Here is an 18,586-nt window from a genome sequence, read left to right on the forward strand (position 1 = left end):
AGAAGCAGTCAGTTAGCTCCCAGTCTCACTTACAATAGCCTAGAACAAAGGTTTGTAACAGAATCAGTGGGAGTACGACAAATATCACTTTTCTATCTGTAACAAAGTCACACCATCACAGCTACACAGCTAGATTTAATAGTATGATTGAGCATATTGAAAGTGTTTTCAGTCCTTTAATACAGATTTGCTGAAACAAACAGCAGGAGGTCCACAGAACCAACACTCATTTCTGGATACACAAGCTGTAAGGAAGAGGGCAATCAAAGCAGTGGCAAGACAGGACCCAGCAAAGAAATAGGAAATGTTTTGGTTCCAGGTTTCAAAGCAGATAAACTGTGAAACAACACGGACTGTTAATGCTTTGACTAGGAAATTGTGCCTCTGTATGTCTTCTTGAAAGGTGATTCTGGCACTCCTAGAGGGTCACCATTCCCAGCTGGAAGGATCTCCCCATTCCCTTTCTCTGCCCAAGCCTTTGGGTGGCCATGCTGCAGTTTGCTGCTACTCTCCGTTCTGTTGATGATACTGTGGCCTTGATCCAAGGGCAAAATGGTTATAGTGAAATGGGTTAGGAAGGGGCCTGGGGCTCTCTGTAAGTGGTGATGGCATGTGGCACCCACAGGTCAGAGTGCAGATACCAGAATGGCTGCAACTGCATTTGCAACCAGCCCCGTGCACACAGTGATGACTGGCAAGGTGGCAGTGTTTGCTATCAATTCATAAGAGCTAAATTTCACCCCAGTACTGATGCAGGGAGTGGGACATTCTCCCCTTCTAATGGCATGAACCCATTTCTTTTAATTACGGTTTTCAGAAGGTTCACATGTTACATGTCTTATTTCCTTGCCCTAAGATACCATAATATTATCCCTTCTCAAAATAAGCTGCTCTCTTTCTCCTTTTAGCTGAGATTTGATGTGGCCTCTGTGAAATAAACAGGAACACAAATTCCTGACATTTCTTGACCAGGACTAGGACCGTTCTTTCCATCAGTTCGTTGGCTCCCTCTGCAGTCACTGCACCAGCAACACCATCTAAGCAAAATGATTGAATGTTTCTGTAAAGATGGCAAAGTAATTTCCTAATAATGCCCTTTCTAAAATCTTCTCCTATTTATTTTGAAACAGACAATTTTTTTGTGCTGTAGTAAAACATATCAGCGATAAATGAGATATCACCAGGTAGAGTTAACATCTCTATGTATTTTATGTTTATATTTGAAAGGTTATTTTACCAAAATCTAAATACACATGCAAAAGAAAAAGGGCTCCTGTATTTGGATTATTACATTTGAAGTATTTCTATGATGTGTTTGACCTTAATTGTAGAATAGGCAAGTGAAGGCCATTTCCATTTTTTGAAGATTTTAGCATCACTAGCAGACAATACAAATAACAAAATGTAAGAAAAAAAACCCAAAAAAAGTGGTTTCTTAAAACTAGAGTAAAATTCTCATTTGCTTTGAAGGTTTTTTTCACTTTACAATAATTTTACAACAGATGACATCAGTTGCTCCTAGCCAACAAATTACAAATCAGAAAAAAGGAGATGGATACAAACACACAGAATAATCTTAAGCAAGTGATAAAAAGAAAATACGGAATTCTAACAGTGAAAATTCAGAAAAATGGTAAGATGTTATCTGCAAAAAATTGCAATCTTTTTTAAAAATTGTAAGAAAACAAGGTGCATTAAAAACACTGGGCCCAATCAAAAGTATGAATGCTAAACACATTTCAAAAGTCCCAAGTGGTTTGAATACACCAAAATCAAGTCATGGTGCCTTGTGGAGGAATTACAGCACACATCTCAGAAAAGCAGGAACAAGTACCTTCCCAGCCCTCTTAATCTGTGGTAGGAATACACACATTAGCATGCAGCTCAAGTACTCAAAAACAAAGCCAAAATTTAAAACAGAGGTCATCAAGACATCTTCACCATCTCACTAGGACTGTGCTTTGGAGGCTGTTATTAAAAAATCCCTTGTCCAGGCATTCCTAGAGCAGAGTGGAGCTGGAGGAGAGCTGAGCAGCCCCGAGCAGCCCCAGCTGCCGTGTGCCTCCCCTCTGTTCACAGCTCCAGCACAGCCCCCCTGCTGCATTTCCGCAGCTCCCAGGGTGACAGGCACCACCATCCATCATCCTGCCGAGCACCTTCAAAAACTGCCTGCCCTTTGAAAGTGCTCACCCAGAACTGATCATCTTCACTGTGAAATGAAGGATAGCTGAGCTCTAGTGCCCTGCTGAGCTGAATGAGGAGCCTGTGAGGTCTGTTTATCCTCACCGCGTTTTTTTTTTAACTGAATTTCTCATTAACACTCGATGGAGGAGAAAAGGAAGAATAATGGGATGTGGAAGAAAGGGAAAACAATTCTAACGCCCACAAAAAAAAAATTCAAATGTCTTTGAGAAAAACATGCTTTTAAAACCTTACTTTTAAGTATCCTTAACACTTTACATGTAGAAGAAGCACAATGTTGAATGCCATTCTTCTTACTCCTGCATAACACAAGAAGTTTCAAGCAGAATTATCTTTATATAGAAAAACCTGCTTAAAAGTAAAGTCTCCCAACTAGTCCCTACCATCTGAAAAACAAGGTTATTTCCACTTCATGCTATCATGGTTTAATTGGTAGCAGGACTAGTTCAAGCCAAAAGTGATGTCAGAATTTTTAACCTGTCACACATTAGGGCTTCTATGGTTAAACACAACTGCTGGTTTCTGTAATTGAAATAGCAACTGAGGAGGGAGAGGTACTTTATGTACTGGCCTAGGAAAGCCTAAATGTCATCTAAAAAGGAGAACAAAAATGAGTTAAAGACAGTGTACTGAACAGCAATAGAAATGGATGTGAAACTTGCTTCACAGAATACACACATAATATGAGCAAAGAGCAGTTCAAAACAGCACCAAGATGCAGATCCATGTTAATCATTTTTTCACCAAGTGTCAAACACAGTAACCAAAGATCTGCCAAAGATCTGCCTCAGTTCCAACAGATACTTGCTTGCTATTTGTTTTATGAGGTGGTGGGAAATATTTTTTGTCTGAAGTAGACTTTGTTTAGAATAATTTTTACAACTTTACATTTCATTTACAGGCTTATGATATGATTTACTCCTCAATGGCAATCCCAACACACACCTGGCACAAACACTTTCATCTCGCAGTTCATCAGCTGGATCAAACATTCAAAGCCAGACATATCCGCAGAGAGAAAACAAACTTCAGGATCTTTCTTATCTTTAAGCAGCACAGGTATCTTGAGTAGTTGACACATAAATCATTGATAAAAGACTGGGGATAGCATGGCCACCTGGGGACTGACAGTCTCAAATTCAGTGTGTACCATCCATGCACAGGAGGCTTGGAGGAAACAGTCATGCTCACAACAGACCCAGGAGTAACACATCTTTCCACAGAAAATCACTGCACTTCAGAAACAAATCAGGTGCAGTGATTTACTCAGCCCACTCAGTGTAAATTCAACTTCAGTAAAAAAACCTCACATCAAGATTTCACCTCTGCATTTCCAAAATTTCTCTGAATAACTGGTAACACTGAATTGTTTAAATTAATTCTTTTGCAATTGCCAGCATTTCTGTAGAGGCTGAAGCCTTGTTCCCAACCCTAAGGAGAACAGGAACAATTTTGTACCTTATCTATTTACCAACTGGTAGGATGTTTTAAAGTTAATTTGTTTCTATTAAATATCATTGCGGGGGGGGTTGTGCTGTTTGTATTAGATTGTTTTAAAATTGTCACAGCACCTACAGATCTTTCATAGGGATTTTTATTGTCATTACTTAAATCAGCTGGCGGAAAGGACAAAAATCTACACTGTTTGTACAGTTCAGGGGGTTGACACTGATGCTGATGGAAACACTAAAGCTAATTCATTAATTTTATTACACGAGTGCCTTTGAGACACACAGAGCCTGTCGTAAAAGACATCACAGGCTAGATGAGATAAGTTGGAGCAGCTTCACACAGCTCAATGGATCTGCTGCACACACCTTTTTATGTAATCAAAACCTATCAGCATTAAGAACATGTGAAGAACAGTTCCATCCCAGGCACAAATTTTGCCTCTGGTAACACTACTCCTATAAAATAATAGTAGGAAAAAGTATCTTATGCCTTCTGTTTATGTCTTATGTTGATTAACTTCAAATATCAAAATAGATACTGTCCCAAAAATCACTGGTCTGCAGTTTATGTCAGATCAGCCTCATCTTCCTGTGGCAGTTTTTGTAGGCAGGTCACTGCTCCCTGGTGATATTCTGGAATCCCACATCCTGTCATTCACTCTCCCACAAGAATTTGCAGTGAGTCCTGCAGACCCAACCCTGGTAGGTTTTTCAGCAGAGAGACACACGGGGGAGCCTTGTCTTTGTTTTGCAGGACTATGAATGGATCTTACACCTCAGAGTAAAACCAGTGCAAAGTTAAATACTGCAAACATGAGGGGAAAAAAAAGTTGAACTATAATTTAAAACATGGATTGTAACTTTACAGCAGCTGAATTTCAGTAAGAATTCAGATGACAATTATTTACTTGTGTATTTTACTGTTTCACTACATGCCTGAGATATAATCTTAGAGATCATATTTAGCTGGTCAGAAAGGAGACAGGGAGCTCACAGTAGATACAAACAGATTGTTCAAGAAAAATACTACAGTGCACCCAGATGTTCTGACCCTGGGTTTGTGTCAAGTCATTTCATTTCCCAGCATGGAGGGAGAACCACAGCTCTTTATCTGTCTGGATGTGAGAAACAGAGAAACTGCAAAAACATCACAAAGAACTGAGACTTGACTTATTAGCAGTTCTGTTGCTCTACATCTCATTGGAACATCTACATTTTATTGCACCAGCTTGCAATTATTCAGTATTCTTTACTCCTGCCATCAGCCTTGCTTCTACGTAAATCTTCCATTTTTCTTTCAGGAAGGGGAGAACTTGCAACTACAAAACAGCTGTCAGTCAGAAATACTTACATTCAGATATTCCCACTTTTCCCCCCAAAATTTAAGATTTTAATATTTTCAAATCACATCTATTAGTTAAACACAGATTAACCATTCAGAGCCCAGTTTTCAAAGCTTGGGATAATACAAATGGTCTGGTAAATATATACACAATGGTAGGCAGAAGCAACTCCAGGTTCTCTGTTTTGAAGCCATTTCCCAAGTGGTAAAGGTGGCCTGGGGAGAGGAAGGAACATCTCCAGCCACAGTGGGTTCATTCCATCTGGCAGAGTTATACCTCATGGCAGCCAGCTGGTGTCCTCATGCACTTCCAATGGACACAGCTGGAAAAACTGGAGGCATCAAAGATTAAATGCCTGTATTCACAGTTAAACAACTGAAAACAGAAACGTGCTTCTAATCACTTTGCAGCTGGTGAAGCACTTTATAATGCAACTACCTCATTCTTAAATTACCAAGAGTGCACAAACCAAACTTTTCAAAAACGTTACTAAGAACAATAAAGTCACTTCCACATTCACATGAACAAAAATTTAATTCTCAATATTTTATTACATAATTAAAACATTCTAAGACTAAAGCAGCATGACACTAACAACACAGCCAATGAAAAATCCTAATCTATGTATAATTCCATCCTCCCTTCTCAAAAGAATACAGAGAAATGCCAATGTCCTGATTACATATTAACACTAGCTTCAAATCAGCTTACCCTATTTAGATTTAGATAATTTGTCCTCATACAATTCTTCTGTTCCAGGTAAATCTACAGCATAAAGATAAATATAAAACCTGTAACAGCAGGTTCCACAACCCCATTGTACACACAAGACACACTCTGGCTAACTGCTCATTCAGCTGAAGCTTATACTGAATACAAAATGAGGAGTCCTAAATCAAAAGTGTTACAAAGTGTTTGCCGATACCAACACAGCCAAAATTTTGGCTTTCTGGCAAATGCTTCAGAGAAAGCATCTGTTTACAGGCTACTTAGCCAAGGTTACATGAGAGTGTAATATTGCAACCCCTAAAAGCCCTGTCATTGTTTCTTTCAGCTGCTGCATGTTTGTGAAGCTCTGAAGGCCTTGAAAGGAGCCAGAGCAGAGCCAACAGGTCAGGGCTAGATAAAATTAAGAAAGAATCCGAGGTCAGACCATGAAAGAACTTCTTTTTTTTCCACCCCTCCAGAACAGTGAGTCCACCTCCAGCAACCTTTCATTCAGTCCTGATAAGAAGAGACAGCACCCCACAATCTGGATTTCAGACATTTTAAGTCCTGTTTGGGGGGAGGAAAAGATAAGGAAGACGAAAGAAAATGGACATTTTACTATCATTTACTGTTGGAACACACTTTCATGCCTGTTTTCAACATCCCTGTTCTCAGCAGTTTAAAAGGAAAATATTGATGGAAATGAAATTACTGGGGGCTTTGTTCTTGTTTCTAAAAGAATTGGTATTGCACTTTTCTAGAAGAAAAGAAAGGTTTGGTGTCTTGATGTTTTGAGCCAAGTTCAGTGACTAAAAACCAATAATTAACTTCTTAAGCTACAGTCAGTATCGCAATTCTAACAGTTGGGGAAGGAGAAAAGAAAAATATTTCAACTTTATTCTAGCTTACATACAAAGTTTAAAATAGTACTTTTTTCCTTTCACTTAAAGGTATCAAAACCACCAAACATTCAGAAGGCAGAAAAAACAGTTGTTCTAAGGACAAAACTTCTGTGCCCAAATGTCCATTTTTAATTTAATCTTTTGTGCTGCTGGATTTTTTGTGTAACCCACAGGTCCATTGTTGGGCAGTGGTCTGGCTGGATAGCTCATCGGTCTGGTTTGCCAGGGTGACTGTGCTGCCCCCAAGCCCATCCCTTCAACACAATAAACTCCAGATAATTATTCAAAGAAGAGGCCAGCAGCATGGGCTGCTCTGACATCGGGTCACGGCCTTTGACATCGAATCTGGGGCTAGCCAAAGTCTGCTCCAAGCAACAGAGGTCCAGGGGAATTATTAAGGGGGAAGGGTGGGAAAGGAAGAGCACTGAGAAATACTATCCTTAAAAATGTACTTTTGAAGCAAAGTAATGTAAATACAGCAGAAACTTATTAGGAAAATAAGCAAATACATTTCAAATACACCAGACGGAAAGGACAGAGAGAAGTGCATCAAGCCAAACAGTAACATAAAGCTGGGAGGCAGGAGGATGATACAAATTCAGGTCTGTTCCTCTCTGAAGCAGGTATTCCCTCTCAAATTTTCAGTATTGGATTTTATTTCACTTTGCTAAAAATGCCCTTTTACCTTGCTTATACATATCACTAAGCAATTAAACCCAGCTAAGCAATGCTGTTCTATTACAGTTTTTTTAATCTTGGATATGGAATTGCTAGCATTATTAGCTTCAAATAATAATATTTAATTTCTTTTATTTTTAAAGGAGTTGGAATTTTAATTGGTCGCACAACTGAATTGATCACATTTTAGATAACAACCTTTTAATATCAGATTAAAATAGTTTGGGTAGTTGCAAATCACCACTATTGTACATCTAATGACTTCTTTTTCAATTTAAAGGTAACTTTAAACATTTAGATGGAACAAAGACTGTGTGTGATACTCATGTTTTCCTTTGCAAACCAAATAACTGAAGTAGAAACTAAGCAATTTGTTCTTTGTACAACATTGTAAAAGTTTATTTTGGTAGAAACTAGAACATATGACACATGTGAATTGATCCAGCTAAACAGTCTGGCTTTCCCTGGCTTTGGATGGCTCTCGCTTATTTGTCTAAATCTGAAAAGGGTCTGTATCCCTTTTGTAGCTTTGCACTATCCCCTTAGAGGGCCCCAGGACAAACACCACCTCACACCCCCTTGCAGTAAAAACATCACCTCTTCTACTGCCCACCATCAGCAATAGCAGCTTCATACAAAAACGTGCTGGGGGAGGGTTGGCAGGGCAGGATGGATTCCCAGCACACAGCATTTCAGCCTTTTGGAGCCCACGGAAAAAAGAACTATATAAATGTTTCTAATCTTTAAAATAAAATCTCATCTTTTAAAATAAATGAAGCAAATCTCAAGGATTTTGTTTGCTCAATTTCCTCATAGTTGTAGGGCATTCCCACCATGCCTGTAAGGTCTGCTATCAGCCTGTGTTTCTCCTGCATTTCAGAGAACTGTTAAATTGCACAAGCAAAAAGCTCTCCCCCAATATTATTCTAACAACGCTCTCTAAACCAGCAGACACCCTTATGTTAACTAGCCTGGCTCACCGTTTTCAAAGTGAGCCCTCAAAAGCTAACTTGAAAGCAATACCAGAGGCCTGGACAAACACCTAATTTTGATCTTTTGTGCTCGTCTTTTCTTCTGAGAGACCTTTTCTTTTGTTGCTGCCCAGTGGAAAGCACATAGCTCATTGGTCCTGCTTTGAAAGATGAGAGCACTGCCCCTCAGTCCACCCCTCGGAGCACAATCACTTTAATGGAATTATGTAGAGAGGCCATCTCTGGAAGAAGAAAGGAAGGGCGAGGGGGGAGGGAGAGTGTCCGAAGGAGCCAGCAGAGCTGTAATTACCCAGTTACTAACACACACATGTCCACTGAGAATTCATGCAGTGGTCCAAATAGGATGTGCCACCCCACACAACAGGTTCCTCACACACAGCAGTGAGCCATGCACAAGTGACAGAACACTGTGAGTGAATCAAACATTATAACAGCAGCTCAGGAAAAAGGGAAAGAAACAACCCACACAGAAATGCTGCTACAAACACGCCTCGAAACCGGAGCATGCTGTAAAAGGTTCTTTTCTGTAAGATGCAAGAGACTGAAAAGATGATCTCTCCAGTGGAGAGTAACATTTCTGGGCTGCAGGCAGGGAGAAAATTTAGACAATTTGCCTCGCCTTCATGCTAAGAGGAATACTTCCAGAAGATGCACCTAAACACAATGCAGTAAGCACTCTACCAAATTTGGTTCAACATCTGTTCAGGCACTAAGCTCTATCATACATATGCACTGACTGCCTGACATCCAGCATCACCTTACAAACAACACATTTGCACACAATGACAAAGGCAATCTGTTCACAGCGCCCAAACTTTCCCCTAGAGCTATGATATAAATTTTCTTTCAGAACCAACATTTTCTGCTAGTCTGTCATAGACTCCCCATGCCATTTTGACCCTTTTGTGCAGCAAAATGAAAACACTATCTATCATTACTTGCACCACAGTGACTTTGTAGGAGGTGCACGGTTTCATTGCAAAAACATCTGTGGTCTGGTGACTCAGATCTCAAGCTTTGGGAGTTGTGCTGTTGCGAGCATGACTGCAAGATGCAAAAGTTTCAGGCAGGGCAACTAAGAATCAGTCTGGCTCTTTCTTTCTTCAGAGGGTAACAAGGAACTGCACTAAAAAACATTCAGCTTGCTAGGTGGTATAAAACAAGTCAATCATGACAGGAAAACAAACAAAATAAGGGGAAACCACCACTATATTTTTCTTAAGGCAGATATTGTCTGCATGGGCTCTATCCAGTTGCATCTGCAATAATTAGGGACCAAACTCCAGCAGGATGTTCTGTTATTGCAGGTGTCAAGGGCCCTGTTCTGCTCACACAGGGCTCCCTCTCACTGCTGGGACAGCAGGCAGCCAAGGGGCACTGCAGGACAGACAGACACCCTGTGCCCACTCATGGGCATGCACAGCTGTGTGGGCACTGAGCTGCTACCAAACAGACTCTCTGCAGATGGAAATAAAGCAGCCTCTTAATGACACTCAGTATTTGGCACTCATTTGTTGAACACAGGATGGAGGGGCAAGCTAACCTAGAGAGCTGACAACTTTTACAGGGAAATTGCTAAACCAACCCATCTGTCATGAGCTGCCAGCTAGACTGATACATTTACTGCTAATATTACAACTCTCATTCTTCATTTGCTGAACTTAAATCCAGATGCATTAAAAAAAAAACCATGCAAAAGGGCTGGCATTGAGCTTCTTTTTCTACACTACTTTTAATATAAATTATTCATTGAAAATCCATCCTATGATGCTAAATACTTTCCAATTCACAGGTTAATAAACCAGGAAGCAAGGAAGACAGCTACTATCACTTGTAAAGAGTTCATCTCAAAGGCCTTAGCTCAGCAGGTAATGTCACCTGAAGTGTGATGGCACGAGGACACAGGTCTCTGTTTCCTCAGCCATGAAATGCATTGCAGGTTTTCTCCCCATACATGAACATGTCTGTTACTTTTCCCTCACTATCTTCTTAGAGGCTTCATTCCCTACAAGTGTCTCTGACTGGTTGCATATCTTTGACATTTAGCAAGGGTATTCATTTTAATTACATTTAGATTATACTGAACCACCTCCCTAATGGTTTGGCACAGCAGTGTTATTTTTAGACTTTACATTTTTATACAGCACATCCCGAACTTCTAAAACATGCCCTAAGGAAAATTTCCATTTGTAATGATAACAGAAGTATCCAGGACCCTAGAACATCCTTGGCTGTAATATTCACCACTGTTATATCCAACAGCACACTGGCAGGAGCTATTCATAATGAGTTTTGTGATATGAATTTGCACAGAAACGTTTATTAAAAGAACACGGTAAGTGACAGCTTGTCAGCAGGCAATGAAGCCTGATATACTACATACTCATACTCCTTTCTGAATGCTTTCAGTATGCTGAAATTTGCTGAAAATACCCATCTAGAAGGCCAGGGTGATCTGCTTCTCTGTAAAGATTATAATAACTTTTCATCTCCACATCAATTCCTTCCAAAACAGTATTTCAATGACATCTTATGTCCATCTCTTTCCAGGCCAAGACTCTGCACTTCTAAGATAATCTATCAGGAGGATTACTCAGTCTATATTAGTGGCAGCAGCTATGCAAGTTAATGATGTTGTTGCTTTTAGTTAAATAGATGTTAATGGTTTATTTGAAGACTAATTAAGACCAAATTTCTGAAACACCAACTCCTGAAAGCACCATAGACAAAACTTGCAGGTAGTGTAAAAGAGGTCAACATGTGCAATCTGAATTTGGACCTAATATTCTCAGGAGCTCAAATCCTTTACTCAGAGTAGTTCAGACTGTCCAGCTGACAACAGAGCACCTACTATGTATTTTATACTTTGTAGTATTTTGTAAAGACAAAAGTATATCTTTCCCCACATGGAAATGGGTTACAACATTACATGTTTCTAACGTAGATAGTATTTACTACAGGTAAAAACTACAGTACTTTAAAGGATGCTCAGAATAACAATAACAACATGGAAAAGAAAATACACCCCTGCAGAAACTGCAGTAGAATTTTACTGATTGTGTTTTCTTCAAGAATGTTTCTTAAATGTGTAAAGTATTTTCCATAATTATATACATGGGAATTTTTTCTGGTTAAGTTTTTCTTTAAAAATGTTTAACTTTTTAAAAAATAAACAAAATCACTTTTCATAGGAAGCAATGCTACTGTGGTCCAAATGTTTGAGCACAAACAAGTCATAATTTAAATCTTCTGCCTTATCTACTGTATTTTTAATAGTTTTGTGAAGAACAAGCATTTAATACATGTCAAGCATTGTATTAATGAACTGAAAGGTACAGAGCAGAAGACTAGGATACAATTAATAAACAAGGTTATTTTTGTGAACTTTCCTAATGCATTCAAGATTTAAATTCAACCTATATCACTATCTTGATTGAAAAAAGGAGAAGAAAATTATCTTGATGTAATCCCTCTGCATATGAAGTTTATACAACACTTAGAAAGTGGAAAGCAGTCTGACTGATTGATTGCTTAAGTAAAATAAACACACAGCTACTTAACTCTTAGCTAGCTATCTCCCTCTGTACAATTAAAAAGGTTTCCCATCATTAATTCAGCTTTACAAATGCTACATGGAGCCTGCAGTTTGATGAGTGTTTTAAAGCAGCATTAGCTGTGCTGCTGCTGAAAGAAGCCAGCCTGCTTCCCCCAGCCTTCAGCCACTCACTGCTGCCCCTGCCCTGCTCTGCCACTTGCCACACATCCCTGTGCCCCAGTACAAGTGTCAGAAGTGTAATAGCACAGAATGTGGGGAGTTTTCTTCCAGAAGTGCCAGATTTTGCTACTTTATTGTGCTCTGAGTTGCACTTGGATGAATTCTGAGAGCTAAACATCCCAAGGCAGCAGAGCAAGCCCTGGCAGCTGGTCAGGACACAGCACAGCCACCACGACTCTGCTTTGTTTGACACAGCCTGGTGGAACTGTGACCCTCAAAGCTACCCAAAAAGCTCCACTGATGCAAGAGTCGTGTTATGGGTTTATTAACAAAAGACATTTCCCTCAAGGGGGAGCTGTTATCTAATACACTGAATCCAAAGCTGGAAACCTGGACATTTACAGCTCAGCTCTGTCACTGACTGCAGGGATGTCATTATCATGCTGTTTAAACAATCAATAGCTGAGCAGCCCATGAAAATGGCCCTTCTCTTCCTTGTGTTTCAGGTACCTGGTGTGTAACGTGACAGCGAACACTCATTCACCTGGGAAACTCATGGGAATGCTTACAAACTGCTGGAAGAACACAGCATGTGTAACTGATTTAAACTTGTGTTACTACAGAAAGGGAAATAAGAATAAATGCTGAAAGTGGACTTTTGCCACACTGCTTCAGGCAGAAGTTTTCAGGTGCCCTGCACAGGGGCACAAGAGGCTCTGGGCCCCCACTGGGAGACTCCTCCAGGCTCCAGCAAGGGGGAAGATGAGGCTGGAGAGGCAGATCTTCTGACAGGAAGGCTCAAGGAAAAGAGGAAGGTGTAGGCACTGCTGGGTCAGCTGGAATACCCTGGACTTGTACCTGCAACCTGAATCATGCCAAGCAATTCACTTTTCTGTCCTACAGTTTGGCTGTGCTTTGGTGATTTTCTTCAGGTATTTTATTGAATTGGCTGGAAGCATGATCTGGCTGTCAGCTCTGAGGGAGAAGGATGAATACCACTGCCTATATGACAGTGATAATCAGTCACAGCCCATGCCTGCCTGTCTCCTCTGCCTGGATAACACAGACTTCATATATCCAAGCCACCTCTGAGAAAAGTTTTCCAGCACGAATAAGTGGTAGGGAGTGCTACAGAGGCAGATTTGCAAGGCAAGTGATTGTCACCAAGGCAACAAGGGCTGATGGGAAACCATGAGAAATTAAATACGGGCAGGTGAGAAGCTGTAAGAAGGCAGCCAAGACATGAAGGAAGAAAAAAGGCCAAATTAGGCCATTAGCAATTATCATGAAAACAAAAATAAATACAAAGGACTAATACACTACGAGGTATGCTTGTGATGGAGAAGTGCTGGGCTAGACTAAGACAAAGAGGATCAAGAAGGTATCCTACTTTGCTCCCAACAGTGTCTATACACACATGCAAATGCAGACACACACATACTGAGCTGGGCAACAAGGCTGTGAGCCTCCCTGCACCTTGAATATACAAAGGAGAAAGTTGGTAAATGTACACAAAGCACAGGTCATGCTATATCTACCTATCTGCCTCTCTGCCCCCACATACACCATCCTACCTACCACTCCAAAACATCTCCAGTTCAATTGCCTTAAAAAAAAAATCCACATTTTTGAAGTGCATTTGCATACAGAATTTTATGTCTCCCCCTTTGTCTGAGTATACAAATGTGCCAGTTGTACAAAAACCCCCAGCATGCACAACTGGATGCCACAAGAGGCAGAAAACTCAAAACTTTAACAGATCTGCCAAAAGGATGAGAATGTGTTTCCCTGTCCCAGCTTCTACAAGCATGTGCAGTAACAAATAGTTTTGCTTTGTAATGATAACCAGCTTGAGCAAGGGTAACAATATTCAGCTATGTAAAGGTAAAAAAGACTGTGAAAGTGAATATAAATGTCAAAATAAACTTTTAATGCAAATCTTATTTATACTAAACCTTTTTCCCAGATGAAAAAAGAAAAAAAAAATTACAGATTTGGAAGAGAAGTTTTGCAGCAAGAGTGGCTTCTTCCAACACAAGATTGTTTTTTTCCCCACTTCCTGCATCCCCCCCTTCATTTGCCACAGAAGTGTGACTCCAGGAAGCCTGAAAAAAACAAACATGCGATTTTCCACAATTGCATCTTTCCCCAAAACTGAAAAAGTGCTTCTGTTAGCAATAATGCCTTCATGGCAAATATATAACCAAGGTGTTACTCAAGGCAGGGAAGCTACCAGAAAACAGCTTGGCTTTAAAAGTGCATTTACTTATCACTACCACAGAAATTACAAAGATCCCCTACTATTACCTTTCTCATATAACTACAACTGGTAACATGACCCAAATAAAGTTAATGAAAAAAAACTTCAGGATGAATTAAATTAACATTTTTATCAGATCTGGATTGTTGTTTAACAATGGAAGAAAATAATACAGAAAAAGGGGGGAAAAAATTAAGAAATGTAACTAGCCCTGTACAGCAAATGTTTTCTTCTGTCCACTCTGAAGTCTCTTTCATGTGCTAATGGTGGCATTTTTTTAAACTCTTCCCCTTTGACTTACTCAGACCTTTAAGGACCTCACACATCTAATGGTTCCTCACATTCACCAAGAACAATCAAGAGAGGTCTGGGGGTTGACATGCAGTATGATTAATGGACAATGTTGATTTAATTTCCTATAACAGGAGTTTTCTCTAAGCTTTCTCCAAGGAGCAGTTTCTTTGCAATCCAGGACTTAAGTATTTTACTAATGAAATCCAATAAATAGCAAATTAAATAGTGCTGTCTCCCAGAGACAAATCCTCTCATTCCAGAAAAAAGGGGAAAAAAAACCCCCACCCACTGCATTTAAAGTTCTCTTTAAATCTAGAAAAGGTTGTATAGCAGGAATGTATATAGTAGTTCAGTTTTTCTGGGGTTCTTTTGTTTGGTTTGGTTTATTTTGTTGTTTTGTTTAAGAAAGTTTATCACTTATCTGGTTATTCTGCCATCATTATCTGCTTGCTCATTTTTAGCTTTAAACAGGGGGTACACATTTAACTTAATCTCCAGTTTCAAGAAATAAAGCCTTTATTTAGTGGTCACTTTTACTTTACAGCTATCAAAACATATCTATTACATATTCCTTGTAACACTTAGAAACATTTAAAAGCAACTCTGAGTTTTTTTGTTTAAAGTCATTTACTACTTTCTTGTTGTAAGAAGTGATCAGTATGTCCTTTTCATGAAGCAAATTTTAACCTCCAGCTCCAGCAAATGAACAATGCAACACTCTTTGCATGCATCCTAACTGTTACTCAATCAACATGACACAATCTCCCAACTGAATTCCCACACAGGTTTAGCTCTAAATGGTGGAATTTCTACCCCAGGAATGCAGAGCAGCAGAGAGCATTTCCTGCAAGATTCTAATCGCTTTCCCACCATCGAAAAGTTTACCTTTAAACACTCTGAAGACAACACATTTTGCGTTACTACAGACTGGCAAGTTATCTTGCCAGAGTGCAAAAAATCCTCCCTCTTTGAAGGCTTTGAAGCACCCTTGATTCCAGCCCTTCAAGTTGTGACAGAATTAATCTGATGCCCTGAGAAAAACATGCATCCAACTCAGTTATGGGGACAGCTGATAAAGAGCAAAAGTATCTCAAAAATAGGCAGAACTCCTTCATGCTACTGGAGTGGGCCCATGGAACATAATCTCTCCTGTTGCCTTAACAAAGCCCAGATCTTTACATTATTACCTTTAACACAGCTACAAGGCATTGTCCCAAACAATGACACTTCCCTCCTCCTGACAGCTCACAGTATCTCTTTAGAGCAGGGCTTAACTTGTCTTAGCACTCCATTTTGATTTTTTGAAGTACAGTACACTCAATCTTTATTCTGCATTTGAGAATCTGCTCCCTCACTGTGTCCTTCCCCGCTAAAGAGCCACTAGCTTGGGAAGTTAAAAGTTTAAATGAGGCATGTTTAAATGAGGATGTCAGGACTATTTGCCCAGATAACTGAGCTCAAACTGGACCAGGGCATGCTCCAGAAGGTTACATAAAAATATATTAGAAAATCCTTCCAAAACACAGTCTACCTGTTTATGAAAGATCTTAATTAAGAGAGCAAGAATGAATCTTTCTGACCCAAGATTAAGTGCTTATCATGCTGACAAATTAATCATTTTCCATGAGTTTTAGGGCCATTCCATGACTCTGCAGTTAATTCAAAGAAAGCCTAGAGATTCCTCTTTGTCTGTCACACATAACATTTTAATCAACACCAAAACCGGTTATGCTGCTACTGCAGATGTTACAAATGTCACTATTGCAGTGCCTGCTGAAGCTGATTACTGGCTATATTGGTAACCTAGAGAGGCTTGATGGTGTAATTTAAAATTGACAAATTAATTAAAAATTAAAGCTTTCCACTAGAAATAAACTGTATGAAAGGAATGTTTGCTTTCAAAAACAAAACCATGGGCAGAAGTAACTGTGATGTGATTTTAAAAAAAATCGTAAATCAAATTTCTTTAACAGAGGTAGATTTAAATTCTGACAGAAAACATATATGACAAAGCAATCTTTCTTTAAGAACAAAAATTCAAGTGAAAATATGCAATGATGATACAAATCTGCAATACTGCACAACGCAAAACAAATAATGGCAGAACTACACAGGAAGGAAGGCATTACAGTTTTTTACAGATGTGTCACTTGAACTGCATAAAAGGTATGCAGCATTAGCAGCTGACAGTTAACTGGCTGCTCCCCAGCAAATCTGCTCAGAACAAGCTGATATTTATCTGGGATTCCCACTCAGTCGTGTGCAAGAGTGCTTAAATAAAGCTTTGCCCAAGACACAGTTGCTGTAATGGATGCCAGGCCAACAAGCTCCAACAAAGAGCCACAGAGTTCAACACTGGCTCCAGTTTTGCCCAGTAAGAATTCAATTTACAACCCTAGTGAAGCGATTTCTCACCTAAACAGAGCAGTGTAGTATTTTCCTTCCACAAGGAAGGCCTGAACCAAGTGGGTGAGTCTGGGATCGGCGTGTCTGCTCACCTCCTGTCAGTGTATTTGCACTGTGCAGACTCCTGATATCCCCAGCACAAGCCAGCTGCACATGGCCAACAAGTGCCTGAGCAGAAATGCTGCACAGGACAGAGGCTTGATGCCTTCCCTGCCTCTGCCACTCAGTCTGGTCTTCCACAAGCACGGACAGTAAATCTGAGCCTAAAGGGAGCTCTCTGCTACAGACAGACCTAGAGGAATTACTAGCACTGACATACACTGGAAATAAAACATGGTGTGACAGTTTGTAAATCACAACAAAACAGAAAACCCAGTCTGACCTCTGTTTACATTTACAGCCTGTAAAATGCAATATGGCTCCTTATATAAAAGAGGTAAAAGCTTATCAAAGCAGCATTTGCTTTGATATCTTAAAGTTAAAAAATTACAGGGTAATAAAGCCCCCTCCGTTGTCTCTTCTAATCTATAATCTATCTTTCAAAACCTGAAAGGGGGGGAAAAAAAGGGAAAAAATGATATGCAGATATGCCACGTCTGCATTTGGAAGACAGACTCATTTAGAGTGGTGACAGGTCTGTCTTTCATGATTATGAAGCAAGGAATGTGTGTCTCTTGTTTATTGACATGCCGTGGAAGCACTATGATAGCAGGACTAGGCAAGAGTTTGGGTTTGTTAACCACAAATACACATAATCTGCCATGTCTGGGAAAGAGAAAGGGGTCACAGTTAGCTGAGGAAGAGGTTGATTTTAAACATACCCGGTTTACTTCTAGGGCTTTTGGTTTTATTCCTGTGCAATTTGACCGATTCCTCCTCCCCTCTCTCAGCAAATCCCTTATGTTTTAGCTGATAAGTAGTAGTAGCAAGGCTGTTACACACAATCAGGAGAATTGACAGATAAGAGGTTTAGTTTAAGGATGTAATCAGCATGAGTAAACACTAGACTGACCCAGCTGTAAACAGTGGAAATAAATGATAATATTTGTCCAGGTCACCTACTGAGCTATTACACACTTTCCACTATGCAACAATGTAAATATAATGACTACAGTATATACAGCAGACCGTGCTATCATCTGGTTTTCCAAGCAAGAAAACAGCTTTCAGTTGATCTTTATTAAAAACTAAAGCAATTTCTGATTTTTTTTTTAACAGAGGTGTCTTTTGTTCAAATCAGCATTTTATTAACTGTGGATATCTGATCTGATGTAAAATACCTCAACCAGAAAAAAGTGTATCTGTTATACCAAATTGTATTTTCTTTAATGCCATTTGAGAACAGTTAACAATGATTTTTTTTTATGGGTGTTTCTCAAGAAAGACCTGTGTTTCTTTCACATCACTTCATGAAACTGTAGGAATGCCTGGCTCCTTGAATTTGTATGGGAATTCCAAGCTGAATTTCCATAGTAACTAATAAACAAAAAGCAGTATCAATTCCCATATACACAATTTTCAGTATTACAGAACTGTCAGATACAAATATGTGAGCCTACATTTTGACACCAACAAAACGTGGGATAAAACTGAAAATATAGCCCCAGGTTTCAGAAATAACTACATTAACATATG

General features: G+C 39.6%; 1 protein-coding gene across 1 annotated transcript in view; it reads right to left on the reverse strand.

Annotated features, from left to right (window-relative positions):
- Positions 1-18,586, reverse strand: part of PRTG (protogenin) — a 76,670-nt gene that overhangs the window by 12,055 nt on the left and 46,029 nt on the right. The gene's annotated exons all lie outside the window — the stretch shown is intronic.

Source organism: Lichenostomus cassidix, chromosome 10 (assembly GCF_008360975.1).
Source record: "Lichenostomus cassidix isolate B80296 chromosome 10, HeHo_3.0, whole genome shotgun sequence".
NCBI lineage: Eukaryota > Metazoa > Chordata > Aves > Passeriformes > Meliphagidae > Lichenostomus > Lichenostomus cassidix.